This window comes from Schistocerca gregaria, chromosome 5, assembly GCF_023897955.1.
Source record: "Schistocerca gregaria isolate iqSchGreg1 chromosome 5, iqSchGreg1.2, whole genome shotgun sequence".
Classification (NCBI taxonomy): domain Eukaryota; kingdom Metazoa; phylum Arthropoda; class Insecta; order Orthoptera; family Acrididae; genus Schistocerca; species Schistocerca gregaria.
In genome coordinates, this window is record NC_064924.1 from 108181992 (window position 1) to 108199283 (window position 17292).

The 17292-nt window shown below is 43.7% G+C and overlaps 1 protein-coding gene and 1 non-coding gene across 2 annotated transcripts in view; one reads left to right on the plus strand and one right to left on the minus strand.

Moving 5' to 3' along the window:
- LOC126272086 (hemicentin-1) overlaps positions 1-17292 on the plus strand; it is a 1030571-nt gene that overhangs the window by 760521 nt on the left and 252758 nt on the right. The window lies entirely within an intron of this gene.
- Trnaa-cgc (transfer RNA alanine (anticodon CGC)) lies at positions 386-460 on the minus strand. Its single transcript has one exon. It is a non-coding gene; the product is annotated as a tRNA-Ala (tRNA).

A 17292-nucleotide genomic window follows, 5' to 3' on the forward strand; every position in this document is an offset into this window, starting at 1 on the left:
CTAAATTAATGAGAAAACGATTTGTCTACACACGTCACGTGGAGCGGGCTAAAGCACGCGGTGATGCCATCTGCCAGGCACTTGTGATCTGCAGAGTATCCACGTAGATTTATATGTTTCGAAACAGGCTTTACCTTCGCACAAGCAAACAAGTAAAGTAACACTTCGTACGTAAAAATTCGAAGGCATAACGTTATGCGCGTAACCAAACAAGAAATTGGGGTTTACTGTTCTGTAACGTCTGTGAATTCAACGACAACGCATTGAAACATTCGTGGAAAATCAGAACTGAGGATCGACAGGGATTAAATCCCTACACAGAATTTATCTAGTGTAGTAGGCAACCTTCACGCACGAGAAAAAGTTCCTGGCAGATTAAAACTGTGTGCCGGGCCGAGACTCGAACTCGGGACCTTTGCCTTGCGCGGGCAAGTGCTCTACCAACTGAGCTACCCAAGCACCACTCACGCCCCGTCCTCACAGCTTTACTTCCACCAGCACCTCGTCTCCTACCTTCCAAACTTAACAGAAGCTCTCCTGCGAAACTTGCAGAGCTAGCACTCCTGAAAGAAAGGATATTGCAGAGACATGGCTTAGCCACAGCCTAGGGGATGTTCCTACTCCGCTGCAGAGTGAAAATCTCATTCTTTTCACGTATGATGTTCAGTTTTAACCTCCCATTTCAAAATTTAAGATTTATTAATGACGTAAATAATAATATAATACTGCCAACAGTAATATAGTAAGTAATAATTTATTTGTAAATTTAAGGTTACGCTTCACGTTATTAACTTCATACTGTAGTTTAATCTTAAAGGAACTTAAATCACTTACGTGTCTTGTTTTCCTGATAGTAAAATTTTCCCTGACCGTAGCCCGTTTCCACTTTTTAACGAGTGTTCTTCCTTCGGATATACAAAAACTCCCACTTTTGGCCCTGTCAGATAATTTCTTTTACATAAAGTCACACAGTATCTGTGGCGCATTTTTCCTGTTACACGAATTTGGGCTGTGCGTCACGTAAATAACATTAGAAACATTCTAAGGAGCAGCACTGAAGTGTACAGAAGTTCAGAACTATGCTACATTACACTAGTGGTTTGTGGTTGATGTGACTACTTTGGTATTCCCACCAGGCTGATCGCAGGCACTGCACAGGCTTTCCTAACGTAGATGGCGTTTCTCGTGGCCTCCGGTGGCTCACTACAGATTGATTGCGTTTCGTTAGATTTCTAGCCCCCATTTGTCCTTATCTCTGTACTGCACTGAAAACCTCTGCATGACATTGCAGGTATTGACGTTATGAGCTGTGTGTCACGTTTGGTTTCAAACTTGTTCCATTCATTTACAGTACTTGCAGTTGGCAACAGTAATGTGCAGTAGACTCTTCACCGTCAATACTGCATTCAACAGTGCTTGGTTCTGCCTGGGGTCTGTGTATGCGGTAGTGTTAGGTGTACGTTAGCAGTGATACACAACAGTATAGATAGGTGCAGTGATGAAGAGTTAGCCGGTGTGCACAACGTAAATGGGTTCTCTGAATGCAATGGAAAAGCGGCGCAGCGATACTATGGTGAGCTGTTCCCCTCAGCAACGGCAATCGCGTCACTGTACTTCCGCATCTAAAAAAAATGGTTCAAATGGCTCTGGGCACTATGGGACTTAACATCTGAGGTCATCAGTCCCATAGAACCACTTAAACCTAACTAACCTAAGGACATCACACACATCTATGCCCGAGGCAGGATTCGAACCTGCGATCGTAGCGGTCGCGCGGTTCCGAACTGAAGCGCCTAGAACCGCTCGGCCACAATGGCCGGACTTTCTGCATCTGAGGGTTGTTGTATTACGGTGCGTTTTGTGTTGTGCGTTTTGGTGGTTGCGTATTACAGTTTTATCACTTCGTCCTGCATCTGTATCTACATACATAGTCCGCAAGCCACCGTATGGTGCGTGGCGGAGGGTACCTTATGTCAATGCTAGTCACATCCTTTCCCAACCCACGCGGAAACATAGCTGGGGCAAAACGACTGTCTCTGTGCCTCCTTACATCTCTTCTCTACGTGGCCCTTACGCAAAATGTATGTTGGGGAATATACACCTATTCTGCAGTCAGCTTCAGATGCCCATTTCCTAAACTTTATCAACAGTGCTCCATAAAAAGAACGTCGTCTTCCCGCTAGCGTTTTCCATTTGAGTTCACGAAACGTTACCATAATACTGACGTGTTGATACAACCTGCCGAAGTGGACCAGTCACCCTTCCTTCTACCATTCTCACGTTATCGTTCCATTTCATGTCGCTTTGCAACATCACACCTGGATGTGGTCCGACGGTGTCAAGCAGTGCACTGCTTATGCTGTATTCGAACAATGCAGGATTTATTTTCCTACTCATCTGAATTGACATAATTTTTTCTACATTTACAGCAAGCTGCCATTCAACACACCAACTAGACATTTTTTCTAAGGCATCTTGTATCCTCCTACAGTCACTGAACGATGATACCTTCCAGTGCAGCACAGCATCATCAGCAAACAGCTGGACATTGCTGCCCACTATGTCTGTCAGACCGTTTATGTATATAGAGAATAATATCAATCCTATCACACTTCCCTGTGGCACTCCTGACGACACGGTTGTCTTTGATGAACACTCTCCGTCGAGGACAACGTACTGGGTTCTATTACTTGATAAGTTGCCGAGCGACTCCCGTATCTGGTATCCTAATCCGCATGCCTTCTTTAACACTCTACAGTGCAATACCGTGTCAAACGCTTTCCGGAAATCTAGAAATTGGAATCTGCGTCTTGTCCTTCTTCCATGGTTCGCAGGATATCATGTGAGAAAATGGCAAGCTGAATCTCACACGAGCGATGCTTTCAAAATCCGTACTGATTTTCGGACAAAAACTTTTCCGTCGCAAGGAAATTTATTAAATTCGAATGAAAAATATGTTCAACAATTTTGCAGCAAACCAATGGTAAGGACATTGGTCTGTAATTTTATGGGTCCGTTCTTTTACCCTTCTTATCTGAGCTTTTTCCGGTCGCTTGGGACCTTGCGTTGCTAGAGATTCTCGATAAATGCAAACTAAGTATGGAGCCGATGGAGTTCTGTACTCTGTAAAAAACGAATTGGGATTCTATTCGAATGAAGGTGTTTTTCTCGCAAACGAAGGACTAAGAAATTAAATAAATCTTTTTTTTTTATTATTGTGATATTCTCTATTAAAATTTTGTCGATGGCGTATGGATTCACCCTGTAGAGGCATCATGTAAGGCAACTCGTCAACCGCGGTAAGCGATGTTTCGCGCCAGCAATCAGGCTGTAGATAAATACAGAGGCGTCACTTCAAATGTCGGCACTTTCTAGGGTACACGGTCGCCTCTTAGCTGCGGCAAAACTTCTGGACAGAACGCATTACGTTACCCATAAATTTGTCTGTCGACCGTCAGATCTTTCGTATGAGGCGTAACTAGTTCAAATGGCTCTGAGCACTATGGGACTTAACATCTCAGGCCATCAGTCCCCTAGAACTTAGAACTACTTAAACCTAACTAAGCTAAGGACATCACACACATCCATGCCCGAGGCAGGATTCGAACCTGCGACCTTAGCGGTCGCGCGGTTCCAAACTGAACCGCATAGAAGCGCTCGGCCACACCGGCCGGCGGGCGTAATTAGTATTAGAAATATGATTCTTCAGTTTCTCCCGGCATATTTCTTACTCGAACAGTCCACGTGTGTGCTGCCGGTTCATAGTGTCCAACGGGCACAATATTTGGGTGATCAGACGTGTCGCCATCGTCAGGTGCGCTGACAAACTGAGCTCCTGAGGGCAGGCGGCCGTTTTAAATCCTCTTCCCGTGCGAAGCGTTCTCTCCGCGGTCCGCGCCTGCGGCCGTGCGTCGGCGGTCGCGGAGACGCTGGCGTCGGCGTCTGTGGTGGCGTCGGTGTAATTGCCTCGTCCGCCCTGGTCGCCCGTTCGTTTTCTTTGCTGAGCGTCTTTTTAATTAGACTCAATGCTGGTTCCCATGCCTTGCTGAGGTTATAGCCGCGATCTCGGTTGATGAGTCCGTCCCTGGTACGAATTTCGATAGCCTCTCTAACGACGCTGTCCCAGTATTTAGTTGTCTGTGCCAAGATCATGGTATGTTGGTTGTCCATTTCGTGATTTTCGGACAAACAGTGCTCTGCGACCGCCGACTTGCTGGGGTACCTAAGTCGAGTGTGCCTCTGATGTTCTCGGCAACGATCTTCGATGGTGTGCACTGTCTGTCCAACATAAGTCTTCCCACACTGACACGGAATCTGGTATATGCCGGCCTTCCGCAAACCGAGATCGTCTTTGACACTTCCCAGTAATGCTCGTGTTTTATTGGGTGGGCAAACGACAGTTCCTACTCGGTGTTTTCTCAATATTCGTCCTATTTTCCCTGATAGTGCGCCAATATACGAATACAGGCAGTGGCTGTCTCTTCCTCCGTGACTTCTTCCGTCTCCACACGCTGTACTGTAGAAGTGGGGCGGAGAGCGCATCTGATCTATCATTCCAAGTACCCGTTTTTCCGGAACACAGTTTCGAAGTGCTCCAGCTCATGAGACAGACTCTCTGCGTCTGAGATGGTGCTCGCTCTGTGCACCTGTGTTTTTAGCACCCCGTTCCACTGCGAAGGGTGGCGGGAGCTATCTGCACGCAAACACAGGTCGGTGTGCACTTTCTGAATGCCACTTTCATTAGTGTAGGGAACTGGATAACTTTCGTGTACAGGGTGGCCACAAACATTCTAACAGCTTGTAAGGTTGTTGCAGGGGAGGTTGAGCTGAGGAATAATAGTTAATAAAAAAAATTCGATAAAGTGTGCAGTTTCCGAATTATATAGCATTGAAGTCAGCCTGTCGGCTCGTCGCCGCACGCAAATTGAAGTAGCCTGCCAGAGACAATGTATTCAAACTTGTTCTTCGTTAGAGAGAGTGTCACCAAACTTGTTGTTCGTTTGGTTTCCTTAAACCGAAGAGACGTAGTTTTGCTCACTCAGCTTCAATTCATCACTTCCGAAAAAGACACATTTTAATTGGTAATATGCATTTGAACAAGTGGTAAGTTGCGGACTCACAGATGTCTGTGCATTGCTGCCTTGTAGCGCGTGGAAATGTTTGAATTCACGCACGGAACGATGTGACTGGCTAAGTTCAGTGCTAAATAACTCGGAAACGGCGCAACGTGTCAAATTTTTCTTAACAATTATTTGTTAGCATAACCTTCCTTGCAACATCCTCACAAGCATTTCAGACAGTTTCTGACCTCCCTGTATAATAAGGCTTCCTCTTGATTTAGCGTGATCGTTTACGACGGAATATAATGTAAAGCATTTACAAAACGACCACGATTGCCAGTGAGGATCTGAGCTCGATTAACGGGAAACTTCAAGCATTTCTAAAACACGGGGGGTGAGATTTAGTTTGCATATGTTGGTAAACGGAGCTGTGTTAAGTGTAAACAAGAGAGGGGTTTTGCGCGGATAAATACGCGCGGGAAGGAGCCGATCACGCAGGTCGGATAAACACTGGCTTGTGTTTTCTGCTGTGGCTGGCCTCCACGCTCCAAGAGACTTCTGCATTAACAATCGGTGTAATCGTGAGAAAAAGTAAATGTAAGCAACGTCATGAATTTCCTGTTAGTGGAAAGTTCAAATGGCTCTGACCACTATGGGACTCAACATCTATGGTCATCAGTCGTTAGTGGAAAGCTTCGGCCAGATAGCTACTCAGGTATCACAGGCTGACAAGCATCATAGTGTGTGGGTACGTTCACGAACACTCCATTTTGTTACATATAATGGTATAAGCCTCTAAATTATGTTATGTTCCATTTTTTTGACCATCTATGCGCCACTTCGATACGTCGAACGGAGAACGAAGCTTACAGATAGTTTTTGGATAAATTCAGGCAACTTTATTGGTTAATGAGCGAAATTAAAATTCTCTTTCCTTGGAACACAATATGTTCGTAAATTTTCTGCCATGCCGTAATGTATCTTTTTTCTGTAATAGCAAAAGCACTGCTAGGAATGTGATGCAAAGTGGGTATTGTTGTACTATTTCCGTACTAACAGACATGTCGTCATTACATCATCATCATCATCATTATCGTCGTCATCATCATCAACATCCTCCATTTGAATTGACTACTCCTACAATTTTCCATGTCATCTGCCCAGGTATCTATCTTGTTTCATTTCTTGTTATTCAGAGAACAGCTTCGTTGATGTTAAACTTTGTCAGACTGAAACAGTACGCCACACTGGGACTCGAACTCAGGACGCTGCCTTACGTTGCAGTGCTCTTACCGTCTGAACTAACCAGGTACGAAACACGAAGATTGGTCCATCTACCGTCTGTGCACCAACCACCATTTAATTGTCATTGAAATCGAAGGTACAGCTTTCCTTCCCGTCTGTGTCCTTAGTCCATTAATTTGTTTTTACATCCCGTAGTAGTTCGTGGATGTATATCTCCACTACTCGCTGAGGAAGAACACTGAGTTTTTCAATGTCTTTCGTGTATCTTTTTGCCACATGTCGTCTTCACGTTTGAATGCAGTACACCAGACACATCTACAGTGAGTTAAGAATTCCTTCAGACAGCCGCGGATGACCTTGTACATCTTGACCATACTGTGCAGTTCGCTGCTCCTGTTCTTCTACCATTTTAACGGGAGTGCTGTAAACTTCTCTTTTCGTATGATCCCAAACAGAAAAATATGAAGGTTTCGAGTAAAAGGATCTACTCATCTTAGACCACAAAAAATGGCTCTGAGCACTATGGGACTCAACTGCTGTGGTCATTAGTCCCCTAGAACTTAGAACTACTTAAACCTAACTAACCTAGGGACATCACACACGTCTATGCCCGAGGCAGGATTCGAACCTGCGACCGTAGCAGTCGCACGGTTCCGGACAGCGCGCCTAGAACCGCGAGACCACCGCGGCCGGCCATCTTAGACCACATTGTGATATTAGATGTCATACATCAGGAGCAAAATGTGCCGGTGCCCCATAGTTCATGTACCACATTCACCAATTACGGGTGAAATTTCAGATCACTTAGTTTGGAATGTGATCGGAAAGTTTATATGTCAAATACATTTTATGCTAACTGGGCTCGTAACTAAACATTCGCAAGTAATTTGCAAATGGCTCTTTTGCGATTCCATGTTTGCAGGTACGTTTTTGCTTCTACTATCGTATACTTGCACCCGTGCCGGGTTCGCTGTTAATTATGGTACACCTATATGTGATGATGTGGATACGCAACGACACGCAACAGTCTGAGGTGGAAGGCTGTAGTGTGTGCTGTATAGCGTTTGTGTTGCGCTGTATTAATATGTAGATGAGAGGAAGGGACCGTGTAGCGCGATGCAAGCGCATAACATGGAAGAGCATTGAAGGTGCCACCCAGCTTAACGCCGTCATCCCCCGGAGGCGTAACCCACAATGCGCCCTGTGGCCTGAATGGACGGGTCGCTGGGTGAGGCTTGTGTTTAATCCAGAACATCGGCACCCAATCTAGTGCTTACCAACAGCACGCCACCCCTCCCCCTCGACTTGTTGTAGAAATTCCTACGATCGAATTGTTATGCCAGCGCGATACGAATAATTAACTCTGAGTCGACCGCCAACAGTATTTAGATTTTGGACATCGACGCGGATGCGTAAACTTTCTACAACAGATACTCATATACAGTGGCGAAGTATCCATTGAGGCTCTAAGGCAGAGTCTATCCAAAATATTACAAAATAATTCGTCCAAACTGGATTTAGTGGCCGAGCGGTTCTAGGCGCTTTAGTCTGGAACCGTACGACCGCTACTGTGGCAGGTTCGAATCCTGACTCGGGCATGGATGTGTGTGATGTCCTTAGGTTAGTTAGGTTTAAGTAGTTCTAAGTTCTAGGGAACTGATGACCTCAGATGTTAAGTCCCATAGTGCTCAGAGCCAAAATGGATTTAACTGATCTGATCACATACCCCCGTAAACGTTTTCAAATATTTTGTGTTTGAACTTCGTATATGCACCTGCCAGTATATTGCATCACTCCTCTACCTTTGCAACCAAAAGCAGCTCGGAATCCCGTGAGTGTTACGAGCATGAGCAGTAAGCCTGTTTCTTTCACATGGCGGGCTGGGGTTTCTGCAGCGTTCGATGCTGTTTTTAAAAGCTGGCTTAATTTGTTTCTGCTTTTCGCCAGCAGATGGACACACGCCCAAGGTGAGTGACAAGTCATCCAGCAATTCCCTAACATATAGCGCTACTTCCCATCGTCTAACAAGCTAGCGGCAAGCTGGGCAAAATGAAAAATCATTAACTCATCTAACGTGTGAATTTACTGCCGTTGCTTCGTGCAATTCCAGCAACCACCGCGTCTTGTGAAAGAAGCATGAGTACATCAAAGCGCGTTAAAACCTGCCGTTGCAACACAACGACAAATGACGGACTGTCAAACTTGGCGTTTTTGGTCATAGAGAAGGGAACTGTGAAATCTTCAAACGATTGGAGTTCGATCTCGTGTTATCGATGTTTACGCCCGGAAGAAAGGACTGGTAGATAGAAATAATTTATAACAAGATGTGACAATTAGTTACTACTTGCTATATTTTTGCTAATTTGTAGCTGTTTAATATTTTTATTCATTTATTTACAACAATTTCTGTAGTACTTTCGATTTTAGTGAAAATATACTAAGTTAATTTTGCTGTGTTTCTAGTCTACAAGTATTGCTTTTAAGATTTTTACTTTTTTCGGAAATTTATAATTCTCAGCCTACCCTACAAAAAATTCCACGCTTCGCCACTGTTTATATCGTACATGTTTGCATAAAGGAACCACGACAAGTCAATGGAGCTGCTTACTGAGCCATTTGTAACTAGGATACAAGCACAGTTCTAAGCTATTCCATAACAATGTTTAATTTTCGCATGTTCGGTACACTCTTATTTCAAATTCCTATGCTTTCGCAGAGTCTGTGAGCGTTCTAGCCCTTTCAATGGAATGGCTACTAGACGGTTAAAGCTGCAGATGGATTTGCTGTCGTCTTCATTTGACGAATGTTACAGTTGCAAGTTCCTTAATGACCACGGGGAGACTGAGCGATCAGAGTGTGTATGGTGCTAGAATATTTCTTCGAATTACAGAAAACTTTCCCAGGTAGATATTTTCTAGAAAAGATACAGCCAAGTACTCTCTGCCTTGCCTGCAGGAAATGTCTGCACACCTAACGGCACGTTAGTGTTAGAAGTGTATGCGTGTATCGTGTCCTTATCTATACGTACGTCGCAAGTGAAATTACGAAGTAGCTTCAATTTCATTATTAGTCAAATATTCGGCCAATATCTGTTACCTTCTCAGCTCCGGATAAGGAAAACTACGCCCCTTTAACAATGTACTCGATGTGTTACATCATCCCTTGCCACAACAGTGTTGTTTACAGTGTTCCTATGTTTGTCCTGAAACTGTTTCTGGGATGTTGAAGACGTTGGTGACCTGGTTTTATCCTGATGAGTAATCACAAGGGGCTCATAAAATATTTTTGAACATGTTTTTGAACCTCATGGACCACCGAGTTTTCTCACGTGTTTTTGGCTTCGCTATAGTATTTCTCCTAACGTCAAATTCTTTTATTATCTTTTACTTATATTGACACAGATTTACGTTATAAACATGACTAAAATTAAAACTTTTCTGGTTCTTTTTCGCGGCATGCTGTAAGACACATCACGCATTAGTTTCCGCAACATGCTTCCCGGAGATGGGAGATACTTGCTCAGTATTTTACTGTCCTGTGGGTGACGGGTACAAAGTTCAATGCAACCATTGTCTATCTCTATTATTCGGAGAAATGCCATAGGTCATGGTGCTAATTTGTATGAAACGACAACTTTTAAGTAACATAAACTTTCATTCCTATTGTTCTGTGGGGAGCTTATCCGGCTAAAGTTTTCAGTGTTTCGCTAACGAGTTAACGAATCGAACGAGTAAGAAAAAAGAAATGCAATAACTAAAACATATCTCCTGGAACAGGAGCTCGCTTATGCTGTCAAACAGATTTACTGCAGCGGTACTACTTGTATTACTTTGTCGGCAACATTCTTATTTTGAAAATGTTTTTCGGGCCAATAATTCCAAGCTCACGAAACTGTTCAACAGTAACGACAAAGGTACGACTAGTATTGTTTAAAATTTTTAATACAGTTTTATTTACTTCGGTGTCTGTACCATGCAGTCAACACGTTTTTATGTACAATGTCGCCCCGTGTGGCCGAGCGGTTCTAGGCGCTTCAGTCTGGAACCGCGCGACCGCTGCGGTCGCAGGTTCGAATCCTGCCTCGGGCACGGATGTGTGTAATGTCCTTAGGTTACTTAGGTTTAAGTAGTTCTAAGTTCTAGGGGACCGATGACCTCAGATGTTAAGTCCCATAGTGCTCAGAGCCATTTGAACCATTTTATGTACAATGAAGTGACAAAAGCCATAGGATAGCGGTATGTACACATATACAATGCGGTAGTTTCGCGTACACAAGGTATAAAAGGACAGCGCTTTGGCGGAGCTTTCGTTTATACGCAGGTGGTTCATATGAAAAGGTTTCCGATGTGCTTGCGGTCGTACGACGGGAATTAACTGAACCTGAACACGGAATGTTAGTTGGAGCTTGACGCATGGGATATTCCATTTCGGAAATCGTTAGGGAATTCAGTATTCCCGGATCCAAAGAGTCAAGAGTGTGCCGAGAGTACTAAATTTCAAGTGTTATCTCTCACCACGGACAACGCAGAGGCCGACGGTCTTCACTACACGGCTGAGAACAGCGGCGTTTGCGTAGAGTTTTCATTGCTAACAAACAAGCAACACTGCATGCAAGAACGGAAGAAATCAATGTGGGACGCACGATGAACGTATCCGTTAGGACAGTGCGTCGAAATCTGACGTTAATGGTCTGTGGCAGCAGACGACCGAGGCGAGGGCCTCTGGTAACTATAGCACGACATCGTCTGAAGCGCCTCTCCTGGGCTCTTGACCATATCAGTTGGACCCTAGACGAATGGAAAATTGTGACCTGGTCAGATGTGACCCGATTTTAGTTGGTAAGAACTGATGGTGGGGTTGGGTGTGTCGCAGACCATACGAAAACATGGACTCAAGTTGTCAACAAGGCACTGTGCAAGCTGTTGGTGCCTCCGTAATGGTATGGACTGCATTCACATGGAATGGGATGGGTGGTCTGGTCTAACTGATCCGATCATTGAGTGGAAATGGTTATGTTGGGCTACATGGACTTAATGTTATAGATGACAATGCGCCATGTCACCAGACCCAAACTGTTCGCTTTCGTTTTTGAAGAACATTATTGACCATTCGAGAGAATTATTTGGCCTCACAGATCGCCCGACAACAATCCCATCGAACATTTATGGGACATAAACGAAGGTCAGTTCGCGCCCAGCCGGCCGGTGTGGCCAAGCGGTTGTAGGCGCTTCAGTCTGGAACCGCGAGACCGCTACGGTCGAAGGTTCGAATCCTGCCTCGCGCATAGATGTGTGTGATGTCCTTAGGTTAGTTAGGTTCTAGGGGACTGATGACATCAGATGATAAGTCCCATAGTGCTCAGAGCCCAGTTCGAGCACAAATCGCTGAACGGACATCACTTCCGCTTTTATGAGCGGCTAGAGGCGCAGTATGGCTCAATATTTCTGCAGGGGAGTTTCAACGACTTTTTGATTCCATGCGACATCGAGATGCTGCACTACCCCGAGCAAAAGGAGATCCGACACCATGTTAGGAGGTATCCGATTGTTGTTGTCACCTCAATGAAAGTGGTACCTGTGACAGTTAAAGAAATTTGTTTAAAGACATATAGAACACAAGGAAGTACGTAACAAATCGCGGTAACATGAAAAAATACGGTTGGTTTAGAATGTCGAGAAAAAGGAAAAATAATTGCGCAACAAATTTTTTATGACGTGATATTGTGATAAAAATCTGGGTGTACGATTAGGATTGAACAAGACTCAGAAATAAGTGGTGCTTGATGGTCAAAGTGATGCTGTAGAAGCGCTCTATATTAATACACTAAAGTATATGTTATTATTATTATGTAGTATTCTGCCTAGTGGCAGGTCCATGTCTTCGTACGGAGAATTTCTGATTTAACTGTTCCCTGTCTTCAGCTTCTTCCTTCAGTCTGTTGTATCTCCTTCCATCTTTCATGTCGTCCAAATGTTGAATTCCTCTTCTTCCTCGTCCTGCGTTTCCTATGAGTTTCCCTTCGATGAAATCATGTATGAGTCCCTCGTGTCTAAGTACATGTCCAATCCAGTTGGCCTTTCTCTGAAGACTTGTACGCAGAATACTTCTCTTCTCTCCTACTGTTCGCAGTACATCATTTTTCATGCGATCTGTGCACTTGATCTTTTCCATTCTCCTCCAGCACCACATTTCAAAGCTCTCTAAGTATTTTTTTTCTCCTTCTTTCTCACGGTCCACGTCTCTGCTCCATACAGTGCATCGCTCCAAATGTAGCACTTTCTCAGTTTTTTCCTCAATGCCAAACCCAACTTGTTGGTCAGCAGAGTCCTCTTGTTGTTGAAAGCAGCTTTGGCCACGGCGATTCTTGCTCGGATTTCGTTGGTGCAGTGGGCATCCTTTGTGATAAAACTTCCCACGTATTTGAACCGATACATTTTCCAGTTCCCGATTGTCAAGTTTTTCTGACGTTTTGATATGCGCATCAATTTTGATTTTTCGATGTTGATTTCCAAAGTATATATATGCAGATTAGAAAATGATTCCGTGAGTTGGATTTTCCGAAGCGAAGATAGTGGTGGCAGTCGTGAAAAACTGCTCATTCGGACTGACGAATGTCTTCACAAAGTAACCTTGGTTGTAGAAGTTTGTATTTTGGGTATCCAGGACACTTTTCACCTTGAAAATGAACTCGTCTTTTTTCTAGTAATGCATCCCACGTAATCGTTTGTTCATCCTAGGAAAGAAAACGAAGTCGCTGGTGCCATATTGGGAGAGTACAAGGGACGAGGCAAACTCTGATAAGCTTCGTGTGTGACTGTCTAGTGCAGAATGAGCTGGAGCGCTGTCGTGTAGCCTTTGCTAGACGCTTCGTCTTGGCAGCATCCCGTAACCTCGTTGCGAGATTTCGGTAGTACGCTCGTATGACGGTTTGCCCCTTAGAAAAAAGGCTCTCGAAAGTTTTTTGATTACTTTGTCAGCGACGTTTGAATAACAATGGCACAGTTAGCGGCGCGGCGCACTCGGTAAGCGTACGGCGTGTTAGTTAATCGGGTCAAGCTCGATTCCCACTGCTCTCCAATTGATTCATTGTATTTTATTCCTCGTAGTGTTTAACCATCAATTACACAATTTAAATATAGTTTAACATTTCAATTTGTACACGTAAAATTAATATATACAATTTACAATTAGTCCAATTGCTTTAATTTGAATAATGAATATAGTCAAACAGCTAATTTTCATAACTGGGTGACGTTTTGAGAGTAAATAATATTTGCGACTATTCTAACAAGAAATTATCTACTTTTTATTTATTCCAAGTAATTAAATTTCCTTTTTTTTGCTGACAATCGTCAAAGAAATACCTAAAACATGAATATGGCTCACACTATGCTCATTTTATGAATGCATTTTTTTGAGCGAGAACATTTTTCCGAAATATGCTTCAGTGGAAAACACCCTTCTTTCACGTTTTTAAATGAAGATCTTCACTATGTCAATTTTGATGCATATCTAATCACTGGAGCGAAAACAAATGGTTCAAATGGTTCTGAGCACTATGGGACTTAATTTCTAAGGTCACCAGTCCCCTAGAACTCAGAACTACTTAAACCTAACTAGCCTAAAGACATCACACACATCTATGCCCGAGGCAGGATTCGAACCTCAGACCGTAGCGGTCGCGCGGTTCCAGACTGTAGCGCCTAGAACCGCTCCGCCACCCCGGCCGGCGAGCGAAACAGGACCACTGAATTCATGCTGCACGATTGAATGTATTTTAATTGCATCTTCCCTTGACGATAATCCTCGCTATTGTTGTAGGAAATCAGGGACACTTCGTAATCTTTTAATTAGGTTTTTGACTTGGCGGAAGAAATGTTCATTACAGCGTTGATCAAAATGAGTGTATTTGGGTGGAATGATCCTCTCAGTACGTGTTACTTCGCCTTCCTCGTTTTTGAATATGTCATACAGTGTCGAGTCTGTTTGGCCACCCCAAGAACCCAGCAATAGAAGAAATTTCTTGTTAGCAACGTATGGTTTTAACGTTGTTTCCAAAAATTTGGCATGAAGCTCTTTTGTTAGTTTTTCTGACTTGGAGCAAATAACGACGACATTACTACATTCTTCTTCTGATACCTTCATGGTACCAGCAACTCGAGGATCAAATATATTGCCAGGCTCTTGCATACATAAAAATACAAGGGATAAGAATTTCACCAAGGGGCTAAACTTTACTGGGCTGTGTAAGAGTGGGTGGTTTTGAAAAGGTTGAGGATTTTCACCAAAATGATCTCCGAATCCTTGCAAACCAGTGCCCTGTTATACGTTGCTTCATTCAGGCATCCAGCCTAGTCACTGTTGATTGCATAATAAAGACTGAAGTTTGGAATTATGTGTGTCGTCTGTATACAAAACTTGCCCGCTGCTTCCGCAGTTTCTCCCAAACTCTAAGCATCAGTTTTTCTGACGAGTTTGGTGATTTTTCGCTGTCTTATCGAATGTTTACGTTTGAAGTTTTATGCCCAGGTTTCATTAGCAATGAACTGCAATTTTTCTGACAATTCATACATGGGAATGGGACTGCTGTGGCCGTTGTTGTAATGTTCTCATCGTCACAGCCTCGTGAATTCTGAAATCTTTTCCATGGTTTGGAGCTGATGATTGATATTTTGTTATTTCTAGAACCACCTTGTACTATTTCTTGCCTCCAAACCTGACGATCAACTTTTTTTTTTTTTTCAATATTGGGAATCGTGATTTTAGTGATGCGCATCGGCAACATCCATCACTCTCTTCTTATCGGCCAGGGGCACCAAAGTCCGAGGAGACTATTCGTCTGCTTCGTAATCGTCGTCGTTCGCGTCTGTACTGGAAGAAGGATTTTGTTACAAATAAAATAGGAGTGCATATAACACAAAAGTGTATGTGGGCGCAGAGAGAAAGTGAGAGTGAGAAAATCCACATACCTCTTCATAATGATTTTATTCATCAGGTTCGGTGTATAATATTAACTCTTCATGATTTATTTTGAAATTATCAGTCACAATTTCAATAGCCTGCTCTGCAGTTGCTCGGATTATAGCTTTTGCTGTAGGACACACAGACGCGGGAGGATTGTCGGTTACTATGCCTTTTTCTTTATAAATTGAATAAGTGTAACGAGGAGCACTGGTGAATTCTTCCTTAAATTCTTCATAAAAGTTTTAAGTAACAGATAATAAATATAGGAATCAAATAAAAGTAAAGAGAAACGTATATAACATATCTAAAATAAGTGCAACTAGCACCGCATCGTCCACTAAGTAAATAAAACAAATCATCCTGGGACTTTCACATGACGAAGCAACGTTAATGGGGAAACGGAAAATGTGCTTCGTAGCGCGGTGCAGAAACGTGCGTAGCTGCTCTCTTTACGCTGATTCATTCATGTACGTCTTCACGCATGTCGTTGGTTATTCTACCGATAATTGATCATGTTCTCGTGAGCCCAGTCAGTTCTCGTCAGATCAGTTAGTGGGAACCTTCTCCTACCTGTTGATGATGCAGCTGCGTGGAGTGTGACGTAGGGCACTCCCTAAGTTACCAGGAAAATATTGCCCGCACTTTGGGTTCCGTACAATCCTATAATGACGTTCTTTTAGGTAGACACTCCGTACGCTTACCGACTGCGCCACGCCACTAATTGCGCAACTGTTATTCATACATTGCTCACAACGTGATCAAAAAACTTTCGAGAGCGTTTTCTCTTTTCCTACAGACCAATTAAAGAGTAATATACTTGCTTGTACAGTCGTGGACAAAATGAGCGTGACCCCTCGTCTTTTTATTATGCTGATCCGCACAGCTTTGAAGCCTGCTACACACCATAACAGTCAAAGCGACGAAGTGCTACCAACATAGTATGCACAGGCGTGAAATTGACAAACTATCCGAACTTTGTCAGACTGTTTTCAGTCATGTGTATGACTATATTAATGCTGATTAGTGTGTTAAACACAACACGTAAATATAAGATGTGAATGAAAGAATAAACGCTAATTAGTATGAACTGAACTAATAAAAATGAGTTTCAGCTTATCGAGACAACATAAATGTTTTAGTAAGACAAAGTACCCAGGCACATCGTAACCCCATCACATCTGCGCCTGTCATCCAAAGACAAGTAATGGCCTTCCTACAACGTTCTGTGACATATCCCACCATTCGTCAGAGACCAGCCCCAGGCGGACCAGGCAAGTAGCGTCCCATGCGTAGACTGCCTTTAATATGACAAAAACGACTGCGATGGAGAGCGAAGCACGGGCTGGTGATAAATGGCGTCGATTGGGCTCATCCCTGAACAGTGGTTCTGCGCTACCCTGAATTGGTTCTGCGCTACCCTGGATGGTCATCTCGGTGAGTGTGGCTGCTACCTGGGGAGAGGCCACATTCTTCCACTGTGTTACTCTTGGCGCCATGGTGTGGGGTGCCATCGGATATTACTTCATGTCATGGCTGGTAGCGATTAAGAGAAGTCTGACGGCACAGTGGTACTTCATGGACACCCAGCGTCCTCATTTATTACTTCTCTGGTGACAATATCATGATGCATTTTTGGATAGGTAAATACCACGAACCTCTATGCAATATCTGCATGCCAGCGAGATCTCCACACCTGTCCCCGACAGAACTTACACTGTTTGATCAAAAGTATACGGACACCACCAAAAATATGTTATTCATATTAGGTGCATTGTGCTACCACCTAGTATCAGGTACTCCATGTCAGCGAGCTCAGTAGTCATTAGACATAGTGGGAAAGCAGAATGGGGTACTCCGCAGAAATCATGGACTTCGAATGTGGTCAGGTGATTGGATGTCACCTGTGCCATACGCCTGTACGCGAGATTGGCACACTCCTAAACGTCCGTGGGTCCACTGTTTCCGATGTGACAGTGAAGTGGAAACGTGAAGGGCACACATGCACGACAAAAGCATACAGGCC